This window comes from Stegostoma tigrinum, chromosome 18, assembly GCF_030684315.1.
Source record: "Stegostoma tigrinum isolate sSteTig4 chromosome 18, sSteTig4.hap1, whole genome shotgun sequence".
In the NCBI taxonomy this organism is placed as follows: Eukaryota; Metazoa; Chordata; class Chondrichthyes; order Orectolobiformes; family Stegostomatidae; genus Stegostoma; species Stegostoma tigrinum.
Window position 1 is genome coordinate 4,674,207 of NC_081371.1, and position 16,559 is coordinate 4,690,765.

The window sequence follows — 16,559 nt, forward strand, 5'->3', positions numbered from 1 at the left end:
TAACCCTACTTTCGCTCCACAGGGGCTGTCAGACCTGCTGAGCCTCTACAGCAATTTCTGCTTTTTTTAACACTACGCTCTGCGTCCCGTCACCCCCCCCCCCCCCCCGATGTACAGATGGTTTGTTCTGCAAAGTGTGCGAAACACTACTTCTCACTGTATGTCTGTGCACGTGGCCATAATAAGACGAATCCAAACCACTGCTGGGCTGGTGATCCTGATCCTGAGTGCTGATGGGGGACACTCCAGGTTTTCCAGCCGTTGCCTCAGCCTTGGAGTGCCTCAGCTGTTGTGGCTGTGATAGGCCAGTGTATCAGATTAAGGCATACCATCTCAGCTGATGTGTGCTCTATTCTCTGTTTAGTTGCGGAGTTGCTGCTCCTCTCTTACTGTATTACCACCATCAAAGGAGGTTTTTCTCTTGTCTCTGCTTCCCCACCCTTAGTTCTCCGAAACAAAGACCCCTTTTGCCTTGGAAGGAGGAGGAGGGGGGGGTGGTGTGTGTATGTGTATGTAGAAGGCTTTGTGTTTTTGTTTTCTTGGGTTCGAGAGCCGGCTTGCTGTCTCTCGCCTCCCTCCTCTTTCTTTCCCCCCCCACCCGCCCACCGTGCCAGCCTGAGTGGTCTGTTTTGAGTGTTGCTGGAGCTGGGGGCTTGCGTGCCGGTGTATGTGAGGGAGGAGAGAGCTCGGGGCTCGGGGCTCCCGCTGGCTTTCTCGCGTCCTGGAGCTGGCTCTCGATCCGACAGGGTAAGTGAGCGTCTGCCAGACCGCGGCTCTCTCTCTGTCTCTCATTGCTGGGGACGGGCCTGGCGCTAGCTGCTCTCTAAAAACCATTCCCCCCCCCCCCCAACATCATCCTCTCTCGCCCCCGCCCAACATCATCCTCTCTCGCCCCCGCCCAACATCATCCTCTCTCGCCCCCCCCCAACATCATCATCCATCCCCCACATCTTCCTCTAGCCCCCCCGCAACATCATTCTTCATCCTCCCCCCACATATCATCCAACACCCCGAACATCATCCAATGCTCCGAACACCATCAGCCACCACCCCCACAAACATCATCCACCACCACACTTCACCCCCCCCCCCCCACCTAATCATTGGACATAGGTTACAGTAGCTGGTGCTTTCTGTTCATAGAAAGCTCGCAGAAGTTGTGGGGTCAGGTCTGGATCCGGGAGGAGGGGTGGTGGGGGGGGGGAGGTGGGGTGCGGGGAGGAGGAGAGGGATTCCTGTAGAAACCTATTTTTGTCCAGATGCCGAACCAAGAGAAGGGCATTTGGTCCTTGGTGGTGGGGGGAGGGTTCCAGACAATGAGAAGGGGAATGGGGGTGGGGGGGTTTGGGGGGTTGGGCGTAGAGGATGGACAGGGGGGTGTCCCGGGGTGGGGGGAGAGGATGGACAGGGGTCGGGGGGGGAGAGGAGGATGGATGGGCAGTGGCCAGTGAGGGGGGGGGGGGAGAGGATGGACAGGGACTCGGCGGGGGGGGGGAGAGGATGGACAGGGGCTCGGTGGGGGGGGGAGGGGAAGAAGCGGATGGACGGGGGCGGTCGGGGGAAGAAGTGGATGGACGGGGGGGTATGAAGGTCGGGAGAGGATGGACTGGGGGGGTGGTTATCAAGGGGTTGGAGAGGATGGACTGGGGGGGTGGTTATCAAGGGGTTGGAGAGGATGGACTGGGGGGGTGGTTATCAAGAGGGAGGAGAGGGTGGACGGGGTGGGGGTTGTGGAGAGGGTGGACGGGATGGACAGGCGTGTCAAGGGATGTAAGGGGGCTCAAGGGGGGAGAGGATGGACAGGCGGTATTGGGAGGGGAGAGGATGGATGGTGGGTGATGGGGTAGTGGATGGAATGGAGCAAGGAGTGGAGAAAGGAATGGAAGGGTGGGGGACATTGAAGGTGAAAGGAGTGGGAGTGAAGGATGGGAAAGTGGGGAGCAGAGAGGAGCGGGAGTGTAGGAATGGAGGGAGGGGCGAGAGGGGATGAAGAGTAGGAAGTCGAGCAGTGGGAATGAGGAAGGAGGAAAAGGGAAGTGGGAGGGAGGGAATTGAATGGAATTGGTCAAACTCGGGGCTGCTGAGGACAGGACAGTTTCTACTGATTGGCCACTGGAACACAAGGGGATTTTGAAGATCATTGATGAAGAGGGCTAGAGGGGAGCTAAGGGGCAATTTTTAACCTGTTATTTTTCCCTCTAACAAGTTGTTCTGATTTAGGATACACTACTTTAGGATTGCCTGAAGCAGCTCCAGTTATAACTTTCCAGAGGGAAGTGGGATCAGCACTTAAGAGTGGAGCATTTGCTAAGTCGGGGGGTGGTGGCAGAGAAGGATTTGAGGTGGGATGGAGCAGGTTTGAGCTCTTCCAAAGGGCCAGAATGGACGCGCGTGCGCGTGTGTGTGTGTGTGTGTGTGTGTGTGTGTGGAAGCAGCAGGCCTTCATAAAGATCACTTTTGGTAATATTGATGTATGACCCCAGGGCTGTTACGAAGGCTGAATACCCCCAGAATGTTCCTTGATTGCCATCTGTCTGAGTGACTGCCTAAACTGCACAAGTCTGAAAGCTAGCAAATTATTAAGTAGTTACTCCTAGCATCTTCCTCCATCAGTGCCCCAACTCCCACTTACCCCCACAGCCGCAGTTTTGCCATGTTGGTCATTCTCGTTCTTAGCTGCAAGGTACACCATGGTTAGTCGTTGCATTTATCTAGCTCTGTATGTCAATAACTGCAGTTCTTCTATGTTTCTCTATGTTGGGGTAGGTGGTCTGTGCCAGGGTCTGATAGCCTGATAACACATCTTCGTCCCGGTGGGTGTGAGGGTGCAAGGAGTGACTTTTCTTGTAACACAAACACACGACTGCTTGCTGATGGTGTGTTGCTTGTGAAAACGGCCAGGCCTGATTGATCTACTTGACCAGAAGCTTCTGTTGCTCACTAATGCGCTCCACAACGTGTCTGTGTGCTAGTGTTCAGGGCACAGGCTGCAGGTTTTATTTGGGACTTGGGAGTCCCAGGTAATTAGGGACCCATTGGCTTTTGCTTTGTGTTTTTTTTAAATTAGGTGCCTGTGACTACATCCTGCATTGAAGCCATCAGTTTCTGCAGTCGAAATAAATAATAGCTTAAACTTCTAAGTACTTAAAACTCTTAACATTGTAGGAAAGACTGCTATCAGCATCCTAGCTTTACCTACATTGTCATGGTTAAGTGCTTTATCCATGGTCTGCTTAAAAATAGACACACTTTTCTTCCAGATTTATCGTATTTTAGCTTTGACTCCAAGAATTAGTGCAGGATAGCTGGTATTTTTAAGTTTGTGAGAGTTTACTTTGTATCAAAGTTCTGTTGGCAAATTAGGAGCCTATAATGTGAGCAAGGAATGCCCAAAACATAGGTTATTCCTAACAATTTGCATCAAAAGTATGATTGTTGTGGAGCTTTGTAGCAATTATAGATTTGTTGTGAGAGGAATTATAACTGACTTCTTGTAGGAAAGCCTAGAAAGGGTACTGCTAATCTTTTTTGTTTTGGCTACAGCTGCTGTGGTCATGTATCACATTGCGAGATGGCATAGGGCAACATCTTCAATGGTAGCAGGTCCTTTTTTTGTCAAGCTTTCATCTCTTAGATCGTCACCCATCACCAAGTTTTGTCCAGTGTGTGAATCCGCTAACAATGTGGGCAAATATATCTAGAGGACTGAGCATGGTAGGACTGAGATATTCCTATTTGAATATGTTATAACCGAAGGAGGAGGTTTACATAGCAAATGTTGCAGGTGGGACTTCATAGGGGTACTGCTGCACCACAAGATGTTTGTAGATCTGTGCTGTTTGTGGGAGTTTAGATTCGGGTTAACATTCAGAATCATTTTATTTCTTATAAGGATCTAGGATTGTGCTTTTAGATTGCGATGTAGAATCAGGCAGGTCTGACAATTAGCACCAGTAGAGATCTAAGTAAAATTTCTGTTAACAGGTGTTCTGATTCAGCTTGGCACAGAGGGGGTAAAACAGACAATATTTAGTTGATTGACTTGTCCTGTTCAATTTTTGGTTCTGTTGAAGTTCAGCCGAACCTGCCATATGGCTTACCTGTAAGGTTATCCTCCAGTAACCATTCCTAATTCTGACCACTGTCTGACCATTCAGTCATGGATAACATTATAAGCTGAACCCTGCCCCACTTCAGGACAAACACGTTTTCGGCTAGGAATGATGATAAAAGTCGAGGTCAGAGCACCCTAATGCAGATGCTGTAGTTAATTATAGCACCCAGTTTTTGTCTACGATTAGCCTCCCTTCATAGAGGTCATGCATTGGACCCTAGGCCAGCTAATCTAATGCCCTTTGGGGCGTAAGGAAGATTTGCAATCGGAGCACATTTGAGGAGAACTGAGTTTTCAGCAGCAATTGACAGCCAGTGAAGTATGAAGATAGGGAATGTAGCAACCAGGAAAGCCTGTAAAACCCTACAAACTGCAACGTGTTCATTGTGTTTGTGTTTTCTCTCTCTGTTTAGTGAGTGACAAATTTGTTACCAGGGTCAACTTCTCTGGTCATCTTTGAACTAATTCCATGGGATCTTTTACATCCCTCTGGGCAGTCAGTTGGTTTCAGCATTTCTCCTGAAATCCAGTACCCCCAACGGTGTGCAACACTTTGTCAGTACCACACTCGAGTGGTCAGTGTTGATATCAGTTCAAGTGCTGAGGGACTTGAATCGAGAGGCAAGTGTGTGCCTTATTGATTGGGCAACTGAGTGAGCTCTAAGACTTTTATTTCTCCAAACAGATTAATGTTGTCTTGTCATATATGATGAGGGCAGTTTTAAAAAAAACAAAACTGAGGAAAGGTCAACGGACTCAAAACTTTAACTCTGATTCTTTTTGTCCCCTTCAAGGAAGCTGCCAGGCCAGCTGAGCTTTTCTAGCAACTTATGTTTTTGTTCTTAAAACTGCACGCTTGTCTGATTTGTAGTGTAGACTGTCCTTATTCCAAACTACACAGGTGATAACCTGGTTCAAGCCTTTGTTGAGACCGGGAAAAGGAGTTTTATGGCAGGCTGGTATTGTTTATAACTGAAGATTGATCCATCTTTTTACATTGATGACATTTTTGGCCACAAGTTACGCAAATATGTAATATCTGGTTTAAATTGACATTATACATCGCTTATGGGCGACAGGGGAAAATAAATGTCCTTGCTACTTTTTTTTTCTATTTTCTATTCATTTTTTTTGTTTTCTGTTTTCTTTTGGTCTAATTTATTCTGCCTGTGCCTGTCATATTTCCATTGGGCATATTGCTTTACAGTGCACAGCGAGTCCTGCTCCTCCCACTACATACTCTCTTGGCTACAATCTTAATCTGACACCTTGACTGATCTGTTGGATGGCTACAAGAGGCCACAGGGCAGTATTCCAAAAGTGAGGAATGAGATTGTCCCTGCTGCGCTGGTCAATCTTTCTGCCTCCGACTACATGAGTAAAACAGGCTATCTGGTCCCTAATAAATTGCCATCTGTGGGTTCTGGTGTGCAGATTGCCGTTCAACCAAAATATAAATCCTCCTTTCCTAAAGGAAAACAGGAGGAACGTTGACCGTCACCAACAGTGTGCGCGCTCTCTTGTAACTGCCAGCTTGTGGTAGGACATTCAACGTGGCGCTTATGAGTCTTCTGTCTCAGTTTTCCTGTAACCAACTTTTACAAACTGCTGGCCCAGTTATTAAATGTTGAAGTGCAGTTCTATTGCAACCTGGTCTGGCAGATCGCACAATAATCGATTAGCTTCCAATCTTCTACATATCCACCTTTACATGTGGATTCCATCAGAAATGTTCTTCCTCGTCAGTATTGGAGCAGGAGTAAGGTTGACGGGTTCCTGCCAGCAGAACTCGCCTGAGGGTAGACTTCTTCACACAGAGGGTTGTGAACCTTTAACTTGCTGCCCCATGTGGGTTTCTGGATCCTCTCGAGGATATTTAAGATGTGGAGGTGTGGGTGTTGGACTGGGGTGAACAAAGTCATAAGTCACACAATACCAGGTTATATAGTCCAACAGGTTTATTTGAGATCACAAGCTTTCAAAGTGCTGCACCTTCGTCAGGCCAAGTCAAAGCTGAAAACTTGTGATTTCAAATAAACCTATTGGACTATAACCTGGTGTCACGTGATTTCTGAGGATATTTTAAGGCTAAGATTATTAGTTCTGTCACGGAATACGGGGATTTATGAAGATGAGACAGTCAATCTGTACATTGGTCTGGTGGGTTTAGTTATGTTTAGGTGAGCTGCAGAACAAAATGATCCTCAGACACAGCCTGTGCCTCAAGTGCTACAGTGCATGTGGGCACATGATAACCTCCAGGTGCTTAGACCATCTGCACACAAGATCTTAAAAGGTACCTCACACCAAGGTCATAGGAGAGCTGGCACAAGGGGCTGAATGATCTACTCCAGCTCTCCCTAGTTTACCGTCTTGTGCTGGGGTCCAAAGATGCACTTGTATAAACAGTTCTGCTGTGCAAGAAGGACAGACTTGAAGTGTGGCATGATTGTGAAATTGAGCATAGTACCTGCTGCGTGTACAGTTCAGTGTTCCCTTATGGTTCCCGCTGCAGCATAGAAATCTGAGGTCCTGATATCTGGATTCCTAGAATTGAAAGTCAGGGTGTTTTATGCAGCTGAGCCCCTGTGAGATTTAAAGGGGACATCGCTGCTGCTTAAAACAGAAATAGGCTCGTTTTCTTTTCTTATTTTAAGCATGGCTGGGTCAATTTTTTTGTTCTATTTTTAGCAATGTGTCGAGGGCTCCCTTTGTGACTCGCTGGGTGTGAGATTCTGATTCGGAAAGGGTGCCCTTCCAATCTCCTGTCTGTACTGAGTTAGCCAGCGTCTTATCCTCCGTATGCCTCCCCCAGCCCCGGCAGTCAAGGGCCCACCGGCAGCGCTGTAATTGGCACTGCTGGGTCTGGGGCTACAGGGTGAATTGGCTGTAGTTGATCACTGACCATGCTGCAGAGGTGGACTTTGGATTGGGTGTAGCTGCTGCCACAGCCCTGCCATCGCTCGTTGCTAGGGCCTGTGTATGAATCCTGAGCCGATTGTACTGCAGGGAAACTGGTTTATGTGGAATCCAGCTCCAGTGAGCCATTGTAACTGGCAGGGGAGGAAAAAAGGATTTTCTTTTTGTTCAATGACAAGGTCGTGAAACATTGTGGCAAGCCGATTATTTTCAGTGCTCGCTCTACTGTTGTTCAGACTACTTTTGATAAAACTGGCATCTAGGTTCGTTTAACTTGATCAGGAAAGTTGCCATTCTTCAAAGGGTGACAGTTCTTGATGTGGTGAAGTGGCCTATAACAGCTCCCTGCCCTTACTAGCGCTGTAATATAATTGCGGTTTGTCTTCCCAGTTCCTACGAGTTTCCTATTGTTTCTCTGACTAGATAAGACATTTTCCTTCGCTTAGTAAACAACCTGACAAGCCATCTCTTATTTCAGTACATGGTTAGTGTAATATGGTATAAGCTGTATAATTCCCAGTCTGCTGGTGTTTGTTCTCCTTGAGCGCGTACAAGGCAGAAAGGAGTTTGTCAGAAATACTTAAAATCATTTAGACAGTTTAGAATGAATGCAGAGAGTCTCTGCCCAGTTGTTGAATAGCCAGTGACCGGGGGCACTGGTTTCAGGTGATTGGTCAGGGAGTGGTTAGGATTTGGAATACACTGTCGGATCAGGTGGGAGAAGAAAAATTAATGTTACCTTCACAAAAGGGAACTGAACAGATGGGTTGAAGAACAGAGGCTGTGGGACTGGCACTGGCTGGATTGCTCTTTGAAAGGGGCTGCTTTAGACTTGAGCAGAATGGCCTTCCTATTCTGTACTGTTCTGATTTTCTCAGTCACCCCATTGCCTACCTCCTTGAGGCACCATGTTACTTGGTCACACTGACTTAGTCACAGAGCTGTACAGCCCTTCGGTCCAAGTTGACCAGATATCTTTTAATTCATTTGGCCCATGTACGTCTAAACCCTTCCTATTCATTTACCCATCCAGATGCCTATTAAATGTTGTAATTGTACCAGCCTCCTCCACTTCCTCTGGCAGCTCATTCCATACACACACCACCCTCTGTGTGAAAAAGTTGCCCCTTGGGTCCCTTTTAAATCTTTCCATCTCACCTTAAACCCATGCCCTCTCTAGTCTTGGACTCTTTCTCCCCCCCCCCCCCCCCCCCAACCCCCACCCCTGGAGGAAAGACCTTGTCTATTCATCCTATCTATGGTGGTCATGAATTTATAAACTTCTATAAGGTTACTGCCTCTGACCTCCAGGGAAAATAGCCCCAGGCTATTCAGCCTCTCCCCATAACTCAAACCCTGCAGCCCTGGCAACATCCTCGTAAATCTTTTCTGAACCCTTTCAGTTTCACCACATCTTTCCTGTAGCAGAGAGACCTGAATTGCATGCTGTGTTCCAGAAATAGCCTAACTGTAATACTAGGTCTAATAGTCCTGTACTCACTGTATTGACCAATCAAAGAAAGCATACCTAATATTGTTCCACTCTCCTGTCTGTCTGCGACTCCACTTTGGAGAAATTGGTCGGTCCATGGGAATGGTGATTAAAATTAGGATTTGGGAGAAGGAGTACAGTTTCCAATAGCCAACCCTAAAGATGGCTGGATTTGGATAAAGTTAAGACCAGTTTGGATTTATTCTGTCGCTTCCTCCTTTTGTCTCCCCACACAAAATCTGCGGACGATTGGAAATGCCCAGTAAGATGTTTATTATGTTGTGAATATGTTAAATGGCCTGCTATTTCTTAATAATGGATTGCAGCATTTTCCCAGTGACAGATGTTCAGCCAACTGGCCCATATTTCCTTCTTTTTGTCACTCTCAGAAGTGTAACATTTCCATTTTGCCAATCCACCAGGACGTGTCCGGAACATTACAACTGTTGGATCCATTATTTATTCAGGCAGTTGTCTAAGAGCCTGTGATGCAGGCCAGTAAGATGTTTATAAAAGGCAGCTGGAAATGGGGACTTGAGTTGTAAACTGGCTACATTTAATTGAATGGTGGTGTGGTGTATGAGGCCTGTGTTGACCTGCCCTTGTTCAAATGACTCACCTCACTTCTGACGTCCTGCACTGTCAAGTAGCCCCCTTGGTGTCATGAGGGATGGAAACAGACCTTTCAGCCCAGCTCCTCCATGCCAACCAAGTTTCCCAAAGTAAACTAGCCCCATCGGCCTGGGCGTGGACTGCACCTTTACTATTCATGAACTTATCCAAATTCTTCAAAATGTTGTACCTGTACCTAAATCCAACGCTTCCACCTGATCAGTGTTTTGTAAAAAACAGGTTAAAAATAGGTGCATCTCATGTTTGTTTTCCAAAATCCTTCTCCCCTCCCCTTAAAAATATGCCTGTTAGTTTGAACTTGCGGACTTGGTCTCCCTGCATCGAGGTGAAGCCCAGTGCAGCCTGGGTTGGAAGGACTATTGTTCCAAACTCTTATTTCTAATTTATTGCTGGAATTTCTTTTCTCTCCCTAATGTTGTCCCTCCCTAAGAATTTCCACTTACGAACCTGTGTGTGGCTACATTTGTACCTACAATGGCGCCGTAAGTGGCAACTTGTAAACTTTTCGCTATCCTCCTGAGTACGTGTGACAACAAAGCGAATTCTAATCCTTTACTCTACAACCGCAAGAATAAAGAAAATTACAGTATAGGAACAGGCCCTTTTGGCCCTTGCACCGACACACTGCCTGTCACAACTAACACCCCCTACCCTTCCAGGGACCGTATCCCTCTTTTCCCATTCTGTTCACGTATTTGTCAAGACACTATCGTATCTAACCCTCCAACATCACTGTGTTCTTCAAATTCTGGCCTCTGATGCAGCCCCCTCTCTCTTTGCCATGACTGCCAGTGCGGTAAGCTGTAGATATTCTATTCTGGAACTTTACCACCTTGCTTTTTTTATGAATCTTGCTTCTGTGATTGAACCTTCTGATCCATTGTCACGAAATCTCCTGTGTCAGTGTTGTTGAATATTGTCTGAAAACACTCCTGTGAAACACCGTAAGTGTTTTAACACGGTTAAGGGTGCCAAATAAATGCAAGCTTTGAAAATTCATTTCTGGCGATTGGGATTTAAATACAGGGTAAGCTATTATTGCCCCATTGCTAATCGATGTTGGTGAGCAGCCATCTTGAAATACTGCAGTTCATTTAGTTTGGGTACACCCACAATGCTGTTGGGATTGACGTTCTAGAGGGCCTCAGTGAAAGATTTATAACATATTTCCAAGTGAGGATACTGAGTGCTCTGGAGAGAAACCTGTAGGTAGCGTTGTTCCCATGTATCTGTTGCCCTTGTCGTCCTCAATGGTAAAGTTCATAGGTTTGGTAGCTGTGGTCCATGGGGTTTTGTGAATTTCTGCCTTGCATCTGGTAGATGGTAGACAGTGCCACCACTGAGTGAGTGTTCACAGCACAGGAACAAACATTTGTGGATGTGATGCCAGACAAGCAAATTGCTTTGCCCTGGATGGTGTTAAGTTTCCTGAGTGTTGGAGCTGTACCCATCCAGGCAGATGGGAGTATTCCGTCACACTCCTGACCTGTGCCTTGTAGGTGGTGGACAGGCTTTTGGGAGTCAGGAGGTGAGCTACTCTGTGCAGACTTTGTCTCTGTCTCTGATGTGGTCTTTGGCCACAGTTTGTATATGGCTAGTCCTGGCCAATTGTAACCTCAATGTCAATGGTGAGGGATTCAGGAATGGTAGTACCATTGAATGTCAAGGATGGGTATTAGACTTTCTCTTGGAGATGGCCATTACTTAGCACTGATGGCATGAATGTTACACTGGTCAGCCCAAATGTGTCTTGCTGCGTGTGGACATTGATTTGCCTCTGTATGATGGGAGTCTCAAATGTATCAACCATTGTACAATCATTATTAAACCTCCTCACTTCTGACCTTTTTATAATGGAGGGAATGTCTTTGAAAGAACTGAAGATGTTTAAGAGATCTGGCACTAAGATCATAACACAGGAGCAGCATTAGGCCCTTCAGCCTATAACTTCTGATTCTCTTAAACATGTCTGTCTCAATCTTAATGACCCAGCCTTAACAGCCCTTAGCAGTAAATAATTCCACCCCTCCGAGGAAAATCCACTATTCTGTCTTAAATGGGTGACTCTTTACTTTGATATAATGCCCTCTGCTCCGAGCTTCTCCCACAAGGTCTATGGCCTCCATGCCTGCTGTGCCAACAAATGGTGCCAGAGTTGAGACCTAACTCCCATTGTCATGATGCATTACCTCACATTGACACCATACCCAGTGTGGCGCTTCCCTATCCTATTGAAGCCACTATTAAACTGGGGCAGAAAAGGCCAAGAGGACTCCAGTTATGTGATAGACTGATGGGCATTAAACTTCATTAAGGTCAGGCATGAATAGTGAGCTGTAGATAAAACACGAAAGGTGAGAGCGAGGGCAGGGAGGAAGAGAGAGAGATGATAGTCAAAAAGAAAACAAATCCAGGACTGGAATTCTGAACAGGAGTCACCAGACCCAAACATTAACGCTGCTTTCCCTCTCCACAGATGCTGACAGAGCTGCTGAGTTGCTCCAGCAACCTATGTTCTCGTGAAAGGTATTTCTCCCTAGTTTAGGTGGCCTTCCAATGTCCCTTTTTGAAAGTGTGGCACTGATATGAGCTTCCTAAAAGTGAGTGACCTTTTGTTTCCTTCTAAAGTTGAATTATTGGGCACCCTGCAGAAAACGTAGGTGCGGAAGGAGGCCATTCAGCCCACAGTGTCTGCTCTGCTAATCAGTTGTTCTGATAACCTTCAACTCCTCTTTCCTGCCTTTCTCCCCCACGATCCTTGATTCCCGTTCCTGATTAAAAATCTATCTCTCCCAGCCTTGAATAAACTCATAATCCCCACCAGGACAGCCCTCCCTGTATGTTCGTCATGCCTGTCACATTTCTCCTGGTACTCCCTTGGGATCTGCCTGCGATTATTGCTGGCTTTCCGTAACATTACTTCAACCAACATCTCCCGGAATTGTGTCTTGGGTAGGGTAGGCAACCCTGAGGCTTTGACGTGCCAAAGGAAAGACTCTGTAGTTTAAGATGTAGGTTTAAGTTTTTATTGTCCCACGTGCTGGATTGCAGTGAAAGGCGGTCACCATTCCCGGTGCTGTCTTGGGTACAAAGGTACTGAGGAACAAAAATAAAGAAATACCTTTTTTTTAAAAAGTTCATCATGATAGTTCTTTTTTTTTGAGAAATAATGTCAGAAGTTAAACATTACAGTCCATTCTTAAGCCGTGGACCCGCAGCTCGCCCCAAGCTGTGCCAAGTCCCTCCTGTTGACCACCATCTTGGCTCTTGCTGGGCCCCAGCCGCTGAACACTCACGGTAACACAAGGTCAGGCCGGCCAAACCTTTGTTTCTGCCCTTGCGGTTCCTACTTTCTGAAAAGTAGGAAGTTTTGAGGTTAAAAGGGCAGCACGCACTAAAAAGGCAGTAAATTGTTGAAATTTCAGAAGGAAAGATTACAGCAAAATCGTAAAATTCTCCCTCTCTCTCTTTACTTCCCTGTTACCACATTTTAGAACAAATCTCTGCGCTGCTAGCAATAATTAATACAATGTAACTTGCTGCTTTTGACACCTCACCCGGGAATGCTGGGACAGAGGGGTTACTGAGTGCAAAGTTGGAGGAATTCATTCCTGGGAGTACAGAACGAAAGGGAACGGGGTTTCGCTGTGCCAGCTAATTTCTGGGTACCAGCTCCCCACGTTTGCTGCAAACCTTTTGACAAGTGGGTACGTTTAGGCACAGGAAATGCGGGGTGAGAGGGAAAAGGTGGAGGGGTGGCTCTGGGTGGGATGCTCTTCAGAGGGCCACTGTGGACTTGATGGGCTGAATGGCCTGCTTCCATACTGTAGCCATTCTATGAAATGCTCATCAGTCGAAAGGTGGAGAGGTGTGTGCATGTGTGCTCTTTCAGTTCTCAATGCATACAGCATCCAGCAGATGTCACTCTGTAGTGCTCTGACACTCAAAGCATTTCTGGAATATATCGTAATATATATTATTTTTCAAAAGGCAGCCCAAATTCTTCGAATTGGTTAACAGTCTGTCTTTTACATTGGAGAAGATGAACCGATGGCCCATGTGGCATGTGTGGTGATTAGATAATGTGACAAAACCCTCAGAATACATTGAACTGGGATTGGCACAAAGATGCGTTTGGGGGGGCGGTGGGTAATGATTGGTAGTGGGAACTTTAACCTGATTGCTCTAGTGAGCTTAATCTCAGGTGCGTCCTTTTTTTAATGCATCAATTGTAGTCTCTCACAGTTAATAGTGGGAAGAGAGCATGTAGAAATTAACAGCAATTGCACAACTTCTGCTCCTGGTGGCCTTGTTTGGATATTGACCCATTTTTTTCCATTTGCTTCGCAAATTGAAACTTGCTGATGCATTGAAGGCACAGTGTATAGCATCCTTAAGGTGAAACACAGTAGGTTTTGTACATGAGGATGAATTTTAAATTGGAGCACAGCGCATTTTGAATCGCTTAATGGAGCAGCACTTTGAGAAAGTAGGTGGATTTTAATAAATGCACTTTCCCTAAATATTTAATCCAGTCAATACAGAGTCTGTGTGAAGCTGTATGCAGAAGTAGGCGGGTGCCTAAAGAGCGGTGAGATGAACAAAAATAGATCAATTGCTCCAGCCGTGGCAATTCCTGCCTTTCTCAAAAGCAGGATTTAGAAAAACTCGGCGGGGGGGAATAAAGACAAGTTTCCCAGGGGTTAGGAAGAAAGAATAACTGACACTCTTCTGGTTTAGGAGCACGTTGAATTGAGGGAATTCAGATCTGATTTTGATAATGACAGTTGGGAAGTGGGTATCTTTTGATTCTGGGATCTCTTGTTGCTTGTGGTTTTGTGTTCTCTAAGCATGTGGCTTCTGACTTGTTGCAATCCTGATCAAAAAGCCTTTGAAATTCCCCATTTAGGAATGGGATGTGCGTGCTGTGCAAGTGTAGCCTCCACTGCAAATGGCACTAGTGTAAACTGATGCTCTGTAGATAACTGCAGTGCTGTTGCCTGTGTCTCCTATGACCCCCTTCGTGCTCTTGCTGGATGCCAGGGAGAAACTGTTGGCTTTTGCGCACGTTCCTGGACTATCTTGTGATGCCAGTGTGTGCAAGTAAATCCAAAGGATCTTAGCAATCTGATGCTGTTGGTTTAATACTGACCTCTGTACAGTTCAAACACCCAGAAACCCATTCTTACTGGCTTCCGTTGACTCCTGGCCCCTCTACTCCAAAATCAACCTCAACAACATAATGAGATGCATTCATTTCCCTGCTTCTCTTGGGCTGTCTGGTTGAAGCTACGGATGGATTGACCCTGTAATCCGAATGGGATCAGTATTATTTGACTGTGTTCTCGAAATGCGTATATATCGTAAACCAGTTGGTAATAAAATCACAGCTTGCATTTTTCCGCAGTGACTTTGACAAAAGTAAGCATCCTGAGGCACTTTTCTTACAGGGGAAATAATCAAACAACGTCTGGCCTGAGACACTTGCCCAAGGTGTGTACACTGCTAGTGAAAACCCTAATTAGCCCCAGACTATGCAACTAGGGAGATGATGGCCTAGTGGTAGTATTGATAGACTGTTAATCCAGAGATCCAGATAATGTTCTGGGGACCCGGGTTTGAATCCTGCCAGGGCAGATGGTGGAACTTGAATTTAATAAATATCTGGAATTATGGATCTATGACTGTGAATCCGTTGTCGATTGCCGGGAAAAACCCATCTGGTCACTAATGTCCTTTAGGGAAGGAAACTACCATCCTTACCTGGTCTGGTCTACATGTGACTCCAGACCCACAGCAATGTGGTTGACTCTTAACTGCCCTCTGGGCTGTTAGGGATGGACCATAAATGCTGCCTGGCCAGCGATGCACTCTTCTTGTGAATGAATGAAGAGGGGAAAGCAAAAGCTTGCTAGGGCCAATTCAGAGAGCAGTTGAGGATTGGCCATGTTGTTGCAAGTTTTGGAGTCCTTTGCAAGCCAGACCAGGTAAGAAAGGCAGGTTGCCATCCCCGAAGAATATGGATGAACCAGGGTGGACTTTTACCAAAATTGCTGCTAGCTGTTATGGTCACCATCACTGAGATTAGCTTTATAGATGTTTTGTAATCCACTTGTTCAGAGGTATTTTTACATGCCTCTGGGGCAGCTGGCTCTTGAACCTGGGCCTCTTACCTCAGAGCTAGGGACATTACTGCTGAGCCACAAGATGCTCTGGTTAGCTTTTATAGATATTTTCAATCAACCTGATCTGAGGTGGGACTTGAAACCCTAGCCCAAGGCGTCCGTACTACTATTACACCATTGCCTCTTCAAGAACACATTGGGTTGATGACCTGAAGCTTTGACACTGATGTAGGTTTAAACGAGCGCAGGGATTAAGAGATTTGGGAATGGAATGGGGCAGAAGCTGACTTTTTCTTTCTTCCTCTCAATCCAGGATGCACGAGCCTGTATTGCCAGAGCACAGATATCTTTGAAGGGCTGTGACACGGGAGAACATTAGCGTAAAGGACGGAAAAGATTATGGAAGGATTTGAAAAGGAGGAAACTTTTTAAAATGTTGGTGCTGTCAGACCAGAAGTAAGGGTAGATTAGCAAGTATAAGGCAGGAGGACCCTGGACAGTGGGGTCTGCTGGAGTCTGCAAGTGAGTCTCTGGAGTTCTAGATGGCTTAGGGTTTAGGGCCCAGGGGTCCGGGCCAAAAATTCCCGTTTTGATTTTCACTTATGGTAATATTCCTTTTGGGAGTGGAAATCTGATGTCTGTTTGGTTGGATGTACTGCTGTTGCTTCCTGGAGATGGAAGGTGGATCCTGCAGTATGTCTGTGAAGCTCACCTGTATTTTGTTATGGCCAAAAGAATGTGATACTTTCTCAGAATTGCTGTCTTTTATTTTGGATGGGACGTTGAAAGCAGGCCCTGCATGTTGCAATGGATATGAGATCTCCCACGGCTTCTGATTAAAAGCTGTGGTGGTCAGATCAATATTCGTCCCTGAAATAGCATCACCGAAGCTCATTGATCATCATTGCTGTCTCTGGGATCTTGCTGTGTGCACATTGACTGCAGTTGTTCCCATCACAGCAATGATTACACTTGATACGCAATTTTATACCGAGAGGAAAATGCTCAGGCTGAGAAGTTGACTGACAGACACAGAATCAACGCAAGTTCTTATTACCAATAACAGGAGAGTTTCCTGCACGCCCATGCATGCCCTGGGGCCATGCGCTGTAGATTCGACAATGCCATACCTGCCATCTTGGTGGTCTAACCAAATGTACTAGCAATGCCCCATCCTGAATACGTTCAGTCAGGACTTGCATAATTCCCTCAAACTACTGCCATTTTCCTCCACAACTGGAGTCCCCAGTATCTTTCAATGTTGCTCAGAGTTGAG

The 16,559-nt window shown here is 46.3% G+C and overlaps 1 protein-coding gene across 1 annotated transcript in view; it reads left to right on the forward strand.

Moving 5' to 3' along the window:
* Window positions 1-278: 278 nt before the first annotated feature.
* large1 (LARGE xylosyl- and glucuronyltransferase 1) overlaps window positions 279-16,559 on the forward strand; it is a 427,164-nt gene continuing 410,883 nt past the window's right edge. The window contains exon 1 of the mRNA XM_059652276.1: window positions 279-747. The gene's annotated coding sequence lies outside the window, so the exon portion shown is untranslated. The remainder of the gene's footprint in view (window positions 748-16,559) is intronic.